Below are 18,982 nucleotides of genomic sequence, written 5' to 3'. Positions count from 1 at the left end.
GGGGTGGGGGTGGAGGCAGAGGGATGCTCTGAACACCTCGGGGAGGCTAAAGGGAGAGGTAATGGCCCGAGGTCCTCATCCTGATGATACGCTGCCTGGCCCCGGTTCACGGCCCAAATCACCCCTGCAAGGGGCCCATGTCAGCCCCCGTCTCCCCTTCCTCCTCCTTCTCCTCCTCTACCAGCTTAAGGGCCTTCGCTGGCCTCTCCTCCCTGTCAGTTGTTTCCACGGGGTCCTGAAGCCGGTTCCGCTTCATGTGGGCATTGCCACTACAGATCTTATCAAACACCCTGCAGAGTCAGCAGAGGAAACGGGTCAGAGCAGGGGGAAGGTGGGCTGAGGGCCCACGGAGACAGAGGGCAGGCTGTACGGGTGCATCCGGGGACAGGGCTGGTGCCCACCTCTCACACTCCCCACAGGGAAAAGTGCCTTGGCCCTGGACACGCCCCGGAGGCTAAGGGGTCCGCTTGGGAGCAGCAGTTGGGTTGGCGGTGATGAAGGATTCTCCCCTGCAACTCTCCATCTCTGTCTTCAACTCAGGGGTTGGATGGTGGTTGGGTCTCTTCTTAGGGCTGCAAGTGGCCTGCAGAAGGGGCAGAAATGACATCAGGGTGCCGATCTTCCACCCTTCTGACAGTGATGCTTTCCTCTGTAGGGGCCCCTTCCCCACCCCGACCTGGGTGGTCAGTAGGTCTTCAGACCAGCACTGAACTCCAGTGAGACCCCCTTGTCCCAGAATCCCCTACCTTTGCTTCTGTTGGGTCTGCCTCGGCCAGCTTTCTTTTGACCCTCTTTTTCTGTCCTGGGGCCAGAGAAGAGGTAGTAAACCTGACCCTCTTTTTCCAGGTGTAGTAATATTCTACACACTGGGCCACGGTCTTTGTCTGGACCTGGTGAAAGAAAACAGCAGCGGGCTTTGGGCACTGCCTCACACGCCCCCTCGCCATGGGGCTAGGCACTTTCTGAAAGCTCTCCTGGAATGTCTCTCCTGTTGGGCTTGGCACACCCCTGGGCTACAAGGAGCACAGAAGCACAGAGTCCTGCTGGTGATGAGGGGCTCAGGGTAAAGCTGCCATACCCAGCACCGTCCAAGCTCTGCACATTCTCTGAGCCCCAAGTCAATCCCGGGAGGCCTTCCCTATGGGAAGGTGTACACGAGGGCTCCCTACACAGGTGCTCACTGTGACATCAGGCCTAATGGCTCTGCATTTACCAACTGGGACTGCCTGCAGCAGGATGCCCTCATCAGCAGGTACCACAAAGCCTTTGCAACAGCCAGGCAGAGCCCTGCAGTGCAGAGGTAGGCGGCCCACGAGAGGAGGAGGGGGTTTTGAGGGCACAGTCGGATCCTTGGGCATTCAGACTCCAACATGTGCTCTCCCCCCACTAAGAATGGACCCCATTAATAATAACTTCTGTAAAAACAAAGCAGAACAGGAAAGTTTAATTGCTCTAGGAAGGCTATTTCTCAGGAAAATTAAATTGGCCATTTAAGATGTGGGGCTCACTTCAGAAAATACTTTCTCCATGTGATTTTTCAGCTCTGTATATCTTCAAAGACTAGGAGCCAGAGTAGTAAATCCTCTGCCTAAGAGATATCACTATGTTAGAAGAAAAAAAAAGAACTTGGACTTCTGCTTCCAAACAAGATGGAGCAGCAGGAGCTACACTGACCTTCCCATTGAAAACAATGAGAAGAAACAGTCAAAATGTCTGAAATGATGTTTGGTGAGACACTAGGCAAGCCAAGAACAAGTCTTTCTGAGAGACAGAAAATAAGCCCCCACTGTCCCTACACACTACACCCTGAGTGAGTTTCCAGGCCATGGTCTGGGGAGAGGGGTCCAGGCAGAGCCCGGTGGCCTTCCTGAGCTGAGATGGGAGGGAGGGTTCTGGGAGAACAAGGCGGTGAGAGTTCACAGGACAAGGCAGGACAGGGAAGAGAGCTGCACAGAGGAAACTTCCACAGATCTGGGGGGTGCTCCCCTCGAGCGTTCAGCAATGTGCTGACCAGCATATGCATATGAGGTGGCCCAAAACTGGGTAAAGAACCACCTGGAAGAAGTAGATGAAAAGGCACTTTCTTTAAAAAGTTCAGTGTACACCTATCATGTGAGCCACTCATTCCTTTCCTAAGTATTTACCACCCTCCCTGCCACCAACAGTACTTGGTCATGTAGAGATTTGAATGTGAATGTTCACAGCAGCTTTATTTATAATTGCAGATACCTGGAAACCACGCAGATGTCCCTCAATAGGTGAATGATTAAACAAACTGTGTTACATCCACACAATGGAATACTCCTCAGCAAGAAAAAGGGTCCACACAATAACATGGATGGACCTCAAAATAGTGATGCTGAGTGTAAGAAGCCACACAAGGCAGACAAGCAGTGCACATGCTGCAGGATTGATAGAAAACACTGGAAAATGCAAACTTACTTATAGTGACAGAAAGAAGATAAGGAGGTGATTAGGGACAGGGGTGGTAGGAAAAAGGGATTTATCACGGGGGCAGGAGGAACCTTTTGGGGGTGATGAATGTGTTTCTTATCTTGATCATGGTGATGGTTTTGCAGGTATAAATATGTCAAAACATCAAATCTTACATTTTGGTTACGTGCAGTTTTGTGTGTATCAAGTTAAAAGAACAAAAAACATCAGCAGACATTAAGTATAGTATGTTCACATCCTTTTCTAAATACATGTGTATATGCACGTAAGATCTGAACAGGGAAAGAAATGCCTGAGGTGCCCAGCCAAAGTCAGAGGTCATCATTCAGAAGTAGGACGACGGGGATGGGTGCGGAGGGCTTTGAGCACGTGATGGCATTTCTGTACTGTCTGGAGTTGTTCACATCAATGGCTTTATAAACTACAAGCAGTTTACAGTGTGAACAGCGTGTCACCCGGATAGGCCCTCCAGCTCTAGCTCAGCTCAGCGGTGTGAGATGAGGCCTTGTCTACACCAGCCCACCCACGTACACCTTACCATCTGGTGTATCAAGGAAAAGTTGTTCTTATGAGCCTGGAATGCCTTATTAAACAGCTCCTTCTCTGTGGGGGTCCAGACGTCTGAACCTATCGGAGAAACAGGAGGGAGAAGGACAGTTCTGCGGCCGCAGCCATGGCTGAAATGCAGCCTGCCCTTTTTAAAGCTGTCATTACCAAGTACCAAGTATGTGCCAAGAATTCTGTTTTATCTCATACAATCCTTAGAAAAACCTTAGCAGGTTGGGATCAGTACTATCCCCACTTTACAGATGCAATATCAAGGCTTCCATTGGTTAACAGACTTGCCAATGGGAGGCAGCAACCCCCAGTTGCCTGACTCCCAGGCTGGGGTGCTCAGCCACTGCATCTGAGCCCGCCTTCACCTCTCCCTGGCCAGGGGATCCCTTTCCTGGCTGGGCACAGACGGTGAGGGAACCACTGGAAGGGGGAAGGGAGGACCCAGCCAGGAGAGACAGGCACCCCCTGAGGTCCCCTGGAGAGGAAAGGCCCTTCTGGAAAGGCAGGAGAAGGAGGGCCCCAAGAGAACACCCAGAGGCACAAGCAGAGCCTGCCGCTGAGACTGACTGGCTCCCGGGTACTAGCCGGGCACACCCACCCCCGCAGCCTCGCTCCAGTACCTGCGTAGTGATAATCAGCCAGTGGGTGACTCGGTGGCTTCTGGGGTCCGCTGAGTAAGAGGGTCTCTAGGGCCACCTGGAGCAGGAAGGAAAGCAGGCTACTTTCTGAGGGAGGGAAGGTGAGGTGGAGGCCTGCCTTCATTCTTTCATTCATTTGAAAAGCACTGACAGGCCATCCCTAAGGCCTCCCTCGCTCCACGGCTACTCAGCGCGTGGTGGGGCCGTGGACTGGCCACAGCCTGTGAACTACAGTGGACATGCCAGCTCCGTCACTACGCATACTGCTGAGTGCAGCTTGTGTTTTTCTCAGTATTGTTTTCTTGATGAAGGAAGCAGCGTGTGGATTTATTCCGGCACCAGCTCCTTCCTTCGTCAAGGACTGGCATTTGTAGGAGCCCTGCCTGTGCCACGCTCCATTGTATTTTATTCATAGCACTAACCACTAACAATTTTTGAAAACAGATTTCCCTTTGACTGTCCTAAAATTAAAACGTAAGCCCCACAGAGAAGGATTTTGTCTCGTTCACCAGTGCAAACCCGATCGGGCCTGGCCGTGGAACCTGTAGGGCCCAGCACACAATGAAAACGCAGGCCCCTTTAAGAAAATTTGTTAATTTCAAAAATGGTGGAGGCAGAGCATTAGTCCAAGGGGGGACTCAAAGCCAGCCGTGACCCAGGGCCACGACACTCATGAGGGCCAACAAACATGTGCTGGTTCCTTGGCTGAGCACCTACTCTGCGCCGCCCACTGCCTTGCAACCTGAGGAACAGTACAGTTGCCAACACTGACACCTGGGGCCCTAACTCAGGTGACTTGACCTCCCTTCCCACTACTCAGAGTGGGACTTTTTATTTTCTAAACTTCAGGATGGTGAAGCGGGTCCTTGGAGGAAGCAGATATTTTTGTTGCATCGGGGGTTTTCGTACATGGGTTTTAAATTAAAAAGATAAAGCTCCATCAATAAACCAGATCAGTGCAGGACCTGAGTCAGTCTACTCGGCTCCACTTCCCCTGCCCCTGCGATCTCGGAGAAACCTGGTGCTCTGCTGCTGCTCCAGGTAAATAACTGACTAACTGGGCCCCATCTACACACTTGCCCTACAACTGACAAGAACATCAACCCCACAGCCACTGGGGAAAAGGATGGGTGGACTTTCTCAGTTTTCATGAGCCGCAAAGCCCACAGATGGCACGTTACATGCAACAGATCCCCAGCCTCAGCAGGGCAGGGGCTTCCCAGGGACCCGCCAAGCCCGCCCCTGCCTCCAGCTCACCGGAACTTCACCCTGGGCCTCGTGCAGGCAGTGCAGAGCGAGCTCCAGGTTGGTGCCCCCTCCTGGCATGGTGCTGGAGCAGGCCAAGTTGCAGAGTTCAGTCACTGTTCCCAGCAAACGTCCCCAGCCGAGCGAGAGAGATGGGAGACACAGGGAGTCAGTGAATGCCGGGGAGGAGATGTCCCCAAAAGCACAGGGAGGGGCTCTTGTCCCTGTCTCCGTCACAGCTCCCTGAAAAGCAGGCATTTGAAGGACAGGGAGGAAGGGCAGAAAACCTTCTCCTGGCACCTGCTCAGGATGGCCTGGCTGGTTACTGCATGAGGAGAATGGGGGGCGGGAGAAGTCCTGGTCCCACAGCCTGCTACCCCACCCAGGAATACTGCTTCTTGGTCCAGGTGAGAACTGAGAGGAGGAACTCCTTGGAGAAGAGGGAAAGGGGGTTACCCTTGGGAATTTGACCCCCATGTCTCAGCCACCTCTATCCTGTGGTTCTGGATTGCTTGACAAATCGTCCCATGGCTTCCAGACGAGAGAAGCTCCATCTTCACCGGTCTCAGCTGGAGGGCGCTCCAGGAGCTCCGGGATCTCGGCCTGAAACTCGCCTCCTATCCTGATGTGTCTGAAATGAGGCCACACACAAGACATGCACATGTGACTAAGATGGAAAATAAGACGGAGATGTGTGACGTGCCCTACACTCAGGCCACAACCCTGCTCTGTGGAAACGTCTGTCATCTCCCAGATGCATCTGCTGAGTATTCGTCACCCTGGACAGACATGGACAAGTGTTCTGGATACCATCCAGCTACACTCCCTTCCTCCAATTTTCCTTATCACCACGTTTCTCCCTCAGGTACCCCTCTAGGGGTCCAGGACAGGGGAGGTGTATGCTGATGCCTGGCATGCTTCTAAATCCATGGCTACATCCCTCTAGTCACATTCCATGGATACTCAAGCCTCACATGTGCCATCAACAGTTCTACCTATATCCCCAGGGTCCTGGGCATTTGTCCCCATGGGCCCAACTATGGGATGCCCAGAAAGAAGGAACATTGGAGGAATTCCCACATACACCCAGAGAAATCTACCACTTCTCTCCCAGAGAGAAGCTAACGCCCCTGTGAGGAAGGAGCTCTGGGGGAACACAAGGAGGGTAAGAATATCCCCACTTTGGTAGGACCCCCAGGTTCTAAGTCTGTTCCAACTCACGGTTCAGTGCTGAGCTCCGTGTCATCCTCGAATGCACAGATGCCAGAAGAGTCATTCACTAGATCTAGAAAACATGCCACAGAAAGCTTCAAGAACACGGACTGGAAGTGATGCAGGGTCACCTTCTGCCTGCCTTTGTAGAGCAGCTGAAAGCAGGGTTTCCAAGATTGCAAGGTCGGGAGCTCCCTCAGAACACTAACAACAGAACTACCGTATGATCCAGCAACCCCACTTGTGGGTACTGACCCAGAAGGACTGAAATCAGGCTCTCAAAGAGACACCTGCACTCCCATGTTCACTGCAACGTGATTCACAATAGCTAAGATGTCGAAACAACCAAGATGCCCATCGACATATGAATGGGGAAAGAATATGTGGTTTATACATACAATGGAATCCTATTTAGCATTGAAAAAAGGAAATTTTGCAATATGCAACAATGTGGATGAACCCCTTGAGAATATTAAATGAAATAAGCCAGTCACAGAAAGAGAAATACTGCATGAATGCAACTTAACATATAGTATCTAAAATAGTCAAATCCATATAAAAAGAGTGGAATGGTGGTGTCTAGGTTTAGGGTTGTGGGAAATGGGGTGTTACTAACCAAGGAATGTAAAGTCTCAGTTAAGCCAGATGAATAAAGTCTAGAGATCTGCTGTATGGCACTACAAACAATACTATATTGAACACTTAAAAGATTTGTTAGAGGGTAGGTCTTATGTTCACTCTTCTTGTCACAACAATAATTGTTAAAAAGATCATGAGGAATAGGACTAGGACTTCTGAAAATGCAAAGAGTAAAGAAACAAATTAACAGGTAAAACTTATTTTAAAAGCAGTTAAAGTCTCCAGAAGTTATCCTAAAGTTATACAGCATTTTAAGAAATATTCATTCAGGACAACTGAGTAAATGTCGGTAAGAATAGTGAGTTTGTGGCACCTGAGCCATGACTTTTTCCCTTACCTACCAACCCCATGCACTGTGTATCAGAAGCTATACTTGGAGGGCTCTACTCCAGGGAGGTGCAGCCAGGGACACAGGGGGTCCCTCTCCTCCCAGCTCTCATGCCTAAAGAGCTAAAGAAAGGTACAATGAAAAATACTCATCAAAGAGAGAATACTATTAAGAGGTAGAAATTGTTTTTCTTTCGAACCAAATGGAAATCTTGGAGTTAAGAACAATAACCAAAATGTAGATTTGAGCTGGCGGAGGTAACCAGCAGCCAACTTAAAGCGAGATCCATGGAGATTATGGATTTTGAAGAACAGAGAGAAAAATTAATGAATGAAGGAAAGCGAAGAGCCACAGAGAAATGTGGGGCATCAATAAGTGCAGCAACACATGCAATGGGAATACAAGGAGGAGTGGAGAAAGGAACAGAAAAATATTTAAAGTATTTAATGGCAGAAAATGCACAAAATGTGATGAAAAAACAATACATACATCCAAGAAACTCTATAAACTCCAAGTAGCATAAACACAAAGAGCTCTCCGTCTGGGCACATCATAGGCAAAATACTGAAAGCCAAAGATAAAGATCTTGAAGGCAAAAAGAGAAAAATAACGTGATATACATGTACACTCCAGTAAGATTAACAGCTGACTTCTCATCGGACATGATAGCAATTGGAAGGCAGTGGGTACAACATGTTCTCATTGCTGGAAGTAAAAACTCAAACAAGAATCTTATATCCAGCAAATTACCTTTCACAAATGAAGGTGAAAAAAGACATCCTTAGGTAAATAAAAACTGAGGAAACTTGTTGCTAGCAGACATGTCTTACAAGGAACATTAAAGGGAGAGAATTATTCAGCCATGAAAAGAAATGAAGTTCTGATATACACAACATGGGTGAAACCTTAAGTTTTCATGCTAACTGGAAGAAAACACAAAGAAGCACACATTGTATGATTCCCACTTATATGAAATGTCCAGAAGAGCCGAGCCTACAGGACAGAAAGTAGATTCGTGGTTACCTACGGCTGGGGACAGGGCTCCCTTGGGACATGATGAAAATATCCGAAAATTGATGGTAGCAACGGTGGCACAGCTCTGTGAATATACCAACCACCACTGTATTGGGCATTTTAACAGGATGAATTGTATGACATGTGAATTACACCTCCACAATGAAAATAAATACTACAGGAAGTTCTTCAGACTGAAAAAGAAAATGACATGAGATAGTAATCTGAATCCAAACAAACAAAAAACACTGGTAAATGTACTTCTATAGGTAATTATAAAAGTCAGTATAATTGCATTTTTTTCTCTTTTCTTAATTGACTTAAAAAGTAATTGCATAAAACACTACTGTTATAGGCCTGTAATTTATAAACATATATATGACAACAACAGCACAACAAAGGGGAGACGCATTGGAGTAAAGAAATAACACTCCATACAGTAACTCAAATCCACAGGAATAAATGAAGAGATGAGAAATGGTAACTAAAAATGTTATATAACAAACTGTATAAAGAATGCTTGCTTTCCTTTATTCCCTCAGTTTTGGTTCCATAATACAAATTCATATAATGTAAGAATTAATGTATTGCTGGGTTTATACACCCACACACATACATATATAATGTACATATATAAATAATAAAAGCCAAAGGGTTAGGAGAAATTGAGCTCCATAGGAGTAGCATCTCTGTATTTCACTGTAAGTTATTATACATCTGAACAGATTCTGATGACATTAAGATGTAATTTTACATCATATAGGAACCACTAAGGAAGGATTAAGAAAAACATGAAAAGATAAAGGAATTAAAATGTTACAATAGAAAATACTTAATACATAAGTAAGCCAGAATAGAGGAATATTAGGAGGAAAAGGCAAGGTACATTCAGAAAAGGAAATGCATAATGGCAAATGTAAACCTCCCTATATCAATGTAACATTAAATGACACCGGATTGAATAAACCAATCAAAATGCACGGTTTGTCACATTAGATAAAAAATGTATGATCCAACTAATATTATCTATAGGAAACATGGTTTATTTTAAAAAACACAAGCAGTTTGAAAATACAAAGTCAGAAAATATATACCAAGTAAACAACCTTAAAAGAGGCAGAATGGTACTGTTAGGCTAATTAGACTTTAAAACAAAAAAAACATAGAGATTATGATAAAATTATTGCAGTGATGATAAATAACATTGTAGTCATATCATGAGAAAAACCATCACTTCATCAGGATGTTATGACAATTATAAGCATATATGCACCTAAAAACAGAGTCCAAAAATACATGAAGCAGAAACTGACACAATTGAGTATGAAATACACAATTCAAAACAATAGTTGGAGATGTCAGTACTTGCAGTAATGGATAGGACAACCACACAGAATGAAACAAGACATAGTAACATTTTTGGTGCGTTCCACACAACATCAGTAGAATATATTCTTCTCAAGTGCACATGGGACATTCTTCAGGACAGAACATATTGTAGCTCATAAAACATGTCTCAATAAATTTGAAAGGACCAACTTAATACAAAGCATGTTCTCTGACTGCAGTAGAATTACATTAGAAATCAATAAAAGGAGACAATTTGGAAAATTCACAAATATGTGGAAATAAAACAACACACTCCTCAATAATCAGTGTATTTAAGAAGAAATCAAAAGAGAAATTAGGAAATATTTTGAGATAAAGGAAAGAAGAACATAACATACTAAAACTTATGGAATGTGGCTAATGCAATGCTCCAAGTGAACTTATAGCTGTAACTGTCTGTATTAAAAAAGAAGAAAAATCTAAAATCACTATGGTCAGTTGATTTCCACAAAGGTGCCACACCAGCTCAATGGGGGAAAGAATAATCTCTTTAACAAGCGGTGCTGGAACAACTGATATCCCAACAGAAAAGAATGAAGTTAGACTCCTATCTCACATAATATAGAAAAGGTAAGTTAAAATTGATCCAAGACCTAAATGTAAAAGTTAAAATCATAAAACTCTTAGAAGAAAAAGGAGCAAAAGTCAGCATAATTGCATATTTCTTCTCTTTTCTTAACTGACTTAAAGTGACTTTTGGTCAGGCAAAACCGTAGATACAACACCAAAAGCACAAGTGACAAAAAATAAAAACTCTTGTACCATAAATGCCATAAATAAAATGAAAATACGAGACATGATACAGGAGAGAATTCCCAAATCATATATCTAATAAGGGACTTGCATACAGAATATAAAGGGAGCTCTTACAACTCAGTAATACAAAGATAACTCGATTTTAAAAAGGGGCAAAGGATCTGAATAGACATTTCTGAGAAAATACACAAATGGACAATAAGCACATGGGAAGATATCAACATCATTAGCCATTGGAGAAATACACATCAAAACCACAATGAGATATCTTATGCCCACTAGGAGAGTTATAATTGAAAAAGGTAAGAATCGTTGATAAGGATGTGGAAAATTGGAACTTGCGTGCAACGTGCATGGAAATTTATTCCCATGGCTCAGCCATTTTGGAAAACAGTCTGGCAGTTCCTTCAACTGTTAAACATAGTTACCCTGTGACCCAGCAATTCCACTCCTAGGCATAAGCTCAAGAGAAATGAAAGCCTTTGTCCAACAAAAACTTGTATGTGAATGTTCATAACAGCATTATTCACAACCATTAAAAGATGGAAACAGCCCAAATACCCATCAGCTATAAATGGATAAAATGTTGTGTATCCACACAACGGAATATTATTCAGCCATAAAAAGGATTGAAGCACTGTATACGCTGTACCATGGATGAACTTTGAGAACATTATGCTAAATGAATAAACTAAACAACAAATGTCGCATACTGTATGATTCCAATTACATGCAATGTCCAGAGTAAGTGTGTCCATGATAATTAGAGATGATTAATGGTTGCCCAGGGCTGGGGAGACGGGGGCAGTGGGGGGTGTATGACTGCTAATGGATACAGTGCTGCTTCTGGGGTGATGAAATTGCTCTAAAATTACATAGTGCGATGGATGCACAACTCTGAATTTACTAAAACACATTGTATACTTTAATGGGTGATTCATATGGTATGTGAATTATGTACCAATAAAGCTGCTAACAAAATTTTTCAAAAGGACAGGCAGAAGGGTGGTCAGGCTAAATGGCCTCTATATTTTCCTTCTGCCTGTAAAATTCTCAGCACCTAGAAGGCTGCTGGTTCCACATGGTCCTGGGATACCTCTGAGCAGCCATGGGTCACCCAGGCCAGACACAGCCACAGGCCAGAGAGAACACCTGGACCAAATGCTACACATCGAGGTGGATCTGGCCCATCGCAGGCCTGCCGTGTGATGGTCAGAGATGACGGGCCCCAGCCTCACTCACCAAGCTTCCTGCTGATGAGTTTGTCAGGACCAGCCTGAGTGGACATGGAACAGAGAGTGCTGGAATCCAGCCCAGACTCCTCCCGGATGGGGCTGAGCACCAGGGGTGGTGTATCGGGAGAGTGCGGGCACAGTCCCTGCAGGGAGTGGTCCACCAGGAGCACCGGAGACTGCAGGCAGCTCTGGTGGCCTTCTTCAGGGCCCGGCCCCCCAGAGGCAGAAGGGGCGGGAGGTGGGAATGATGCCTTGGGCCGGGGGCGCTTTCTCCGCTTTCTGGGCTGGCTGGTCTCCTCTCCATCTCTCTTCTCCTGGTCTCTGTCCTGTCCCTGGAGAAGAGAATTCAAAGCCACAGGTGGGTGACTTGGGGCCACTTGTGCACAGCTCAGTCTTCAAGCGGGTGTGAGCACCGGCAAGGGCACTGCCACAGAGCCAGAGGGAAACGTAACACCCAACACCCCTGTCTGAGCCGGGCTCAGCAAGGGAGCCGAGCATGGCCACCACGCCCGAGCCAGACCCCGGATTCTCGGCCTGGATGGATGATGCCGGAAGCTTCCTCATGTGCCCACCCCCACAAGGAGAGGCCCTGATACAAAGGGTTTTGGAGATGTATGAGGCCAGGGTCAAGTTGGTACAATGACTGGCACTTAGAGATGGGGCCTGAGATGCAGTGCAACAGCATGACAAAATGAAAAATGACCACAGCTCCATGAGATGGATAAGTGGATCTATGCAACCTGTTGCCCCGCCTGGAGGGGGCTTCTCCTGGTGGGGCCCTCCAGTCCAGGCTGCAATGGCTGATCCCATGAACTTACATCTCTTACCCACCTGCACACAATCTCCCCTCTTTCTGCCAGTCTTACTGCTCCTCATCCTCCAGGTCTCAACTCTGACCCCCTCCTCCAGGATGTCCCCCTTGACCTCCTCAGGCAGGGTCTCTGGTGTCCCCTCAGTCCCTCTGCTCCCCCTCCTAGCCCAGCCCAGTCTGAGTCCTCACTGCCTGGCATGGGTCCATCTACTCGCATGGACTGGGAGCCCCAGGAGGCCTGGCTGGGGCCATCCCTGTCACCAAGGTGTCCCCAGTACTGTCCCCACAGCGCCGGCACAGAAGGTGAATGAATGAATGAATGTGCAAGCTAAGCTGTTCTGGAGAGAAGATTTTTTGTGGCATCTGGTTTGGGCTCTGCCCGTGGCTTCCACTGGCAAGTTGTGCAGGAAGCAGTGGGAAGAAAGTGGACCAACCAGCACCCACCTTGGCTGTGCTTCCCAGGCGCCAGCTCACTAGGCCCAGAGGCATCCCCAGAGGAGCTGTGCTCATGCTGTCTGGGGGCTTCATGGCTCCTGGGGGGCCCTGTGCCTCCACCTCCACCCTCAGCGCCTGACTCAGAGGCTTGAAAAACTCTGTGCCTGACACCTAAACACAGGAAGAGATGGCAGCGTAAGAGGAACTGTAGGCAGGTGGCAGAGAGGCTGCTCCAGGCTCAAGCACGGGCCTGCCCCCCAGAGCAGCGCAGCCTGACCCCTGGTCCCTGCCCAGGCTTCCCCAGGAGGACGCCTCCATCCTGAGACCATGACACCCAGCCACTGACTCCCTCCCCCAAAGCCTGTGAGCGCCCTGCGAGCACAGAACCTACTGCGCGCGCCCCTTCACCTGCTGGTCCTGGTTCCCTCGAGGTGGCAGCCACTGGTCGTTGGTAAAACACATATGGCTGATCAGCCTTTCCTCTGTATAAAACATCTGGCTGCAATTCTTGCAGACATACGTGCTCCTTGGCTCTGCCCAGTCTGCAGGGCCTCCATTTTGCTGCATACTATGGAGAGACACACCAGGGGGGAAGAACTGGGGAAAGGGACTCCACCCCTGTATCCTCTGTTTTTTTCTTTTTTTTCTTTTAAGTCTGATCCACTGACAACTCTCGATGAATCCCCAGAAATGGAGACGATACCCCCTTCCTTCGTGGCCTGGCATGTACCTCTTCAGGGCTGAAGCATCCAGAGCTCACTCGCCCAAGGCCAGCACATAAAAGCCCCCAGAGGACTCCTGATGGGTTGAGCCCCCAGGCCTGGCAGGGAGGGGCTTCCGAACTTACCATCCACCTGCTGCCATGCTCTCCTCCTTCACTGGATCGGGGAGCCGGTAGGTATTTCCATCCTGAAGAAGAAAATACATCTGAGCCGACATATCAAAAACGAGGCAAATGCAAGAACTAAAACTACAAGGTGCCGAGAAGAAAACACAGGTGTGACTCCATGACCTTGGATTAGGCCATGCTTTCTTGGATGACACAGAAAGAGAACAAACTGGACTTATCAAAACTTAAAACTTCCCTGCATCAAGGGACACCATCAAGAAAGTAAGAACCCACAGAATGGGAGAAAGTCATTACACGTTATACATCTCATAAGGGCCTTGTATGTACAATACATAAAGAACTCTTACAGTCTAACAAAAGTCAAATAACCCAGTTCAAAAATGGGCAAAGGATATGAACAGACACCAAACCAAAGAAGACATGAATGGCTGATAAGCACATGAAAAGATGCTCAGCACCATCAGCCATTAGAGCCTCGTGAGTCAGACCATGATGAGGCAGCACCTCACACCCACTAGAATGGCTATGGTAAAAAAAAAAAATTGGACAATAGCAAGTGCTGATGAGGCTGTGGAGAAATCAGAGCCCTCGTCCACCGAGGATAGGGATGTGAAAGGCTGCAACTGCTTTGGAAAAGCCTGGCAGCTTCTCAGATGGTTAAGCACAGAGCTACCCCATGAACTGATAATCCCACCCCTAGGTCATTCCCAAGAGAAATGAAAATGTATGTCCCCACAAAAACTTGTATGAATGCTCACAGAAGCACTATTCACGATGGCCAAGACGTGGAAACAACCCAAATGGCCATCAACTGATGAATAAACAAAATGTGATGTATCCACACAATGGAGTATTATTCATACATAAAAAGGAGCGAAGCGTGGCATATGCTACAACATGAATGAAGTTTGAAAACATTATGCTGAGTGGAAGAAGGCAGACATTAAAGGCCACAGTGTATGATTTCAATTATATGAAGTGTCCAGAGTAGGCAAATCCATAGAGACAGGGGTAGATTCACGGTGCCAGGGGCTGGGAGGTTATGGGGAGACCTGGGGGTACAACTAAGGGTGTGGGGTTAATTTCTGGGTTGATGAAAAATGTTGTGGAAAAAGTGGTAATGGTGCACAACCTTTGTTAGTACTACTAAAGATCACCAGATGGTGTGATTTAAAATGGTCAATTAGATGGCATATGAATATTAAAGCTGTTTAAAAACAAAGAGGATACAGCTGTCGGGTGCTAGACCTGAGCACGTCGCAAAGAGAAGCGGTTGACCACCTGGTGCCCAGGTCCTCGTGGCCACCACCTGGGAAGGAACCAGGCTAATGCTGCACAAGTGCTTACACATGTGGTCACCCCTGCCCCACAGCCATAAATGGCATCTCATGCAGGAATACTGAGGGGGAAGGAACTCTACCTTTATATCCTCTGAAGAGTTTGAGGGGGCAAACCCAGAAGGAAGAGAAGGACAAGAGGATAACAAGCAGAAAAAACTCAGTGAGGAAAGGTGACACGGGGCATCCCAGCAACTTTGCAAAGCCTTCATCCTGGCTTTTTTGCGGGGAAGGTTGGTGGGGGGCCATGATCTCTCTGAACCTTCACTTCCCCTCTGTAAAACTGGGTCTGAGGACTCACGGGCACTAAATAAAATGTCTGGACACTCAGAAATTCAGAACCAAGTGATGAGTGAGTCACTCATCTCACAGCATAAAGTCAGGTACCTGGATCCTGTTGGATATCGTCAGCTTGGACTTTGAGTCCTGCGGGGTGTCCACTGAAGGCCCGGCCGATGAGAAGGAGGCCATGGCCACCTGGCTGGGAGAGGCCTCACAGCGCGTATCCATTTTCACCTTCTCCTTCTGGAAGTCCAAGAAACATTGGGCCCACATGTTGCCAGAGAAGAGCCTGTGGCCTCTGCCCTGGGAGCAGGCCAGGCCCTTTGCACCTTTCATGGCCCCCAAGGCCAGGCCATTCTCCACCTGGGCCTGCTTCCCTGGGAGCTGGGCTCCGGCAGGATTGTCCCCACCTAGCTGGGTCGGCCATGGGCCCCCTGTGGGGAGGATGTCCCCCAGGTCTAAGGGCCCTTTCGTGGATCTCAGCTGCTTGGCCAGAGAGGAGACATCTGCATTCCCAGGGGGTTCCCATGGTACAGGAGCCACATTTGGTCCTCCCTTCGGGTCCTGTCTATTGCTGCTGGGCAAGGCCTCCCTGGGGAAGGCGGGCGTGGTTTTTCTCTTGTGGGGCGGGGATCCCTCTGGCTCTGGGTTTGCAGGACCAGGATGGAAGGAGTCAACTGTGGGTGCCAGTGGTGGGGGCTGGTGTGGCCGCGGCCCCTGAAGTGGCTTCAGTGCAGCCTGCTTGCCCTCAGGCACAGCATGCTGGGGGAGGCCACAGCCACCTGGGGTCCAGAGATGATCCACTGGGACTTGGTGATCATCTGGAACACCTGCATCTGCCCTTGACTCACCAGACACTCCTCCGACTTCAGGAACAACTGCCCGGAGAGCAGCGTCGTGTTGTCAGAGGACAGCCCACTCAGCTTCAGGGCCGCCTGGAGGCTGGGCTCCTCCACGTGCTGCCGTGAGCAGGAGTCGCTGTCAGAATCGCTCTTCTTGGAAGCCCTGGTGTCCCCTTCCTCGCCAGCATATCCAGGGCCGCCTGAGGCCTCCCCAGGTGCCTTCAGGAGTGTGGGGGGGAAGGGCAGTGCATCCTCCAGACTGGGGCCACCGCTGGGCGAGGGCTCCCCCATCAGGGAGGTGCTGCTGGGCCTGGGCCCAGACTTGGAGCCCTCCTGAGAGGACACGGAAGTGGGCTTCTGGATGGCAAACACATCATCCCCTTCGCTCTCGGGGCAGCCTGGGAGGTTCTGGAGCCACTGGAAGTTGTGGTTTGAAGGCTCAGCAATGGCAGGTGCTGCCTGGCCTTGGAAGAGAGGCAGGCCAGCCGGCAGGGTCCCACCCTCCTGCCCGCTCTCCAGGGTGGGCGGTAGCTGGGGCGGCCGCTCCGACTCAGCTGGGTCTGGACCACCATCCTCTGCTACCCTGGAGTGAATGGCTGTGAACCCAGTGGCGGGCTCCTTCCACAGGGGGTGACACTCCTCAGGAACATCACTGCCCAGGGTCCCTGGGGCCGCTGGGGTGCAGGGGTAGGGCCCCAGTGAGGGTGGGGAGGGACAGGCTGTGTTTTTCCCTTCCCTGTCATCTGAGGGCCCGGCCAGGACCGGGCCGGAAGATGAGATCTCCTGGTGGACCATGCTGCTTACAATAGAGCGCAGGGGCTCTCGGTTGGGCAAAAGGGGGCCTGGGGACCTGGCTTCTGGAGGCACCAGGGACCGCAGGCCATCCGCAGCAGGCTGGCCGGCCACCTCGTGGGCAGGAGAGGAGTCCCCACAAGCTTCTTCCTCAAGGGGGGCCTCCTTCAGGATGCACAAGCCGTGCTGGACCTCGTAGTGCTGGCGCAGGGAGCGGTCATCACAGTAGCTCTTGCTGCAGCCCTGCTCCCTGCACGCAAAGGGCTTGGTCTTCTGGTGGGTGAGCATGTGCGTAGTCCTGGAGTCACACACGAGAAGGGAGTCAGAGGTTACTGGGGCTCAGCCTCCCACTGCAGGGTCCCGAGCCTGACTCCCCCCACAGTGCTCCCAAGGGGCAGTGGAGCTCAGAACCACAGTTCAGAGCCTGTACTCAGCCCCCAGCTACGGTCTAAGCATCTGGAAGGGGTGCCTCTCTCCCTCACCGTTAAGCAAACCCCTTATCTGAGAGAAAAATCAACAGAAGCCAGGCCAGAGTTCCCCAGAATGGGTTCCCAAGGAACACCAGCCCTCCAGAGTGGCTCCCCGAGGACGTGGGCTCCGCTGGCAAGTCAGTCCCGACAGAGCACCATGTGCTTCTTGGAGGTTCATGGGAGCAAATGTAACAGCCACATAGCAGGTAGATAGATAGAGGGTCATCTGCTTAACCTGCCATGTCTCTGAAACATAGTTGCCCACAGAACTGTTTTTTGAAATAGTTCCTCTTAGTGCCCTCAAGAACCAATTTTGCAGAATACATTTGAGGAAAAGCTCATTTGGGGAGCATCCTGCCTTTAACAAAGGAGTCTTTCCCCTATCATAGAATTCCTATAAGGAGACAGCTGCCTGAAACCCCCCACAGGAAAAAATACAATTTACAGATGCCCAAACAGAACATTCTAGAAAACAGTCAAACGTGCCTCCTATAAAATAAATGAATACAAATATGTCCTATGTTTATGTCATACTTATATCTATATTAATAACATAAACAGATGAGTAAATACCCTCCGTGTTCCCAGCAGCCCTACTCCGGACAGTCCTAATAATGCGGCGCATGGGGCATGCTGATAAATGACAGAGCCCTTCTCCAAAGGGCGGCCCTGGCCTCCAATTGAGGAGAGTGGCAGAGACCCAATCTCCAGCTCCCTTGTTAATCGGTCTGTGACATGAGCAAATCGCTGCCTTTCCCTGGTGGGGGGGCTTGGCGAGAGGATGAGTGGGAAGGTGTGTCAGTCAAAGCCCTGTGGGAAGGCCAGGAGCATATAAAATGCAATGGACTGCCGATTCCCACTTGCCAGTCTCTTGGTTTGAGGAAGTCTGTCTGTCCTTCCTCACTAGCAAGAAAAGCTTATCATTTACCAGACATTAGGAACAAAAGGAATTCTGCTCCAGACTCCTTATGGGCTTTCTTTTAAAATCAAGAGTTAAATAAAAAAAATCAGGAGTTAAAAAAGAGAGACAAGAGTTAATGTGCCATTGCCCCATTCTAGGCACAGGGATTTTGGAATCTCTCGTGCCCTGTGGAGTCCCGGTACATGTTCCTCAAATAAACACGGGCTGGTTCTCCTCAGGCAACTATCACTGTCTCCAAATATTTCTCTATAAAGTTAACCCGATTCCCTCCATGACAAAATTGCCTCGGGACGTCCCATCTGCAAATCAAGGCAATGATTTTCTCATTGGTGTGACTTTGGGAGCTCGCAAGGGTGACCTGTTCAGGGCAGTGGCAGACCTGTCCCCAGACATGGAGTCCTCGTCTAAGCACGGGTCACAGGGACCCAACACCGACAGGGTGTGTCAGGCTCATCTGGGAGGTGATGAGAACGACCTAGGAACATGCCCCCTCCTCCCCAGGCCCCTGCACAGATGTTGGTGACCAGACTCCTACATACAGGTGGTCCTTGCACTTAAAGGCCTTGCTGCAGATTCCGCAAACGTGTTTCCGTTCCTGGCTGTGCGTCAGGTAGTGCTTGCTAAGAGAGCTGGCGCGGCTGAACACCTTCCCGCAGAGGCTACAATCCAGAAGCGGCTTCTGAGGTGAAGTGTGATGCTGCTCTTCTTTCCCTGCGCTCCCGGAGGTGGCCCTGCCTCCTTCGTCACCATCTCTAGGCACCTGAAGCATGGCC

At 49.1% G+C, this 18,982-nt stretch overlaps 1 pseudogene; it reads right to left on the bottom strand.

Moving 5' to 3' along the window:
• Nucleotides 1–466: 466 nt before the first annotated feature.
• Nucleotides 467–17,120, bottom strand: LOC130681137 (zinc finger protein 541-like; annotated as a pseudogene).
• Nucleotides 17,121–18,982: the final 1,862 nt, after the last annotated feature.

Source organism: Manis pentadactyla, chromosome 15 (genome assembly GCF_030020395.1).
Source record: "Manis pentadactyla isolate mManPen7 chromosome 15, mManPen7.hap1, whole genome shotgun sequence".
In the NCBI taxonomy this organism is placed as follows: Eukaryota; Metazoa; Chordata; class Mammalia; order Pholidota; family Manidae; genus Manis; species Manis pentadactyla.
The sequence above is the reverse complement of the archived record's forward strand: the minus strand, read 5'-3'. Positions and strand labels throughout refer to the sequence as shown.